The sequence below is a fragment of the Penaeus monodon genome, chromosome 34 (genome assembly GCF_015228065.2).
Source record: "Penaeus monodon isolate SGIC_2016 chromosome 34, NSTDA_Pmon_1, whole genome shotgun sequence".
Lineage (NCBI taxonomy): Eukaryota > Metazoa > Arthropoda > Malacostraca > Decapoda > Penaeidae > Penaeus > Penaeus monodon.
Window position 1 is genome coordinate 10,727,663 of NC_051419.1, and position 337 is coordinate 10,727,999.

Below are 337 nucleotides of genomic sequence, written 5' to 3' on the forward strand. Positions count from 1 at the left end.
CCTTTGTGTATCTATTGATAAAGACGTTCATAAAAAGTAGAACCTATTCACTACCAGAGAATAGTGTTATAAAAAAAAAATCAGTCACTGAATAAACAAAGTGGCGTCTGTCATGTTGTTGCTTTTACCGCCTGCATTTTCGGTTCTTTGCGGCTGCACATGCATACAGGGGTGTGATGTGTGGCTCCATTAGACACTAACAACACAGGCGTCATTGGCTTAAAAGTGACGCTCGCTTGATATAAATCTTTGTCGTTGGTAAGAATGTGGCCCATTTTTTTTCGGTTTATTGTCTAAACGGAAGAGTCATGTTTCCTTGATATCTTTACCATATCGT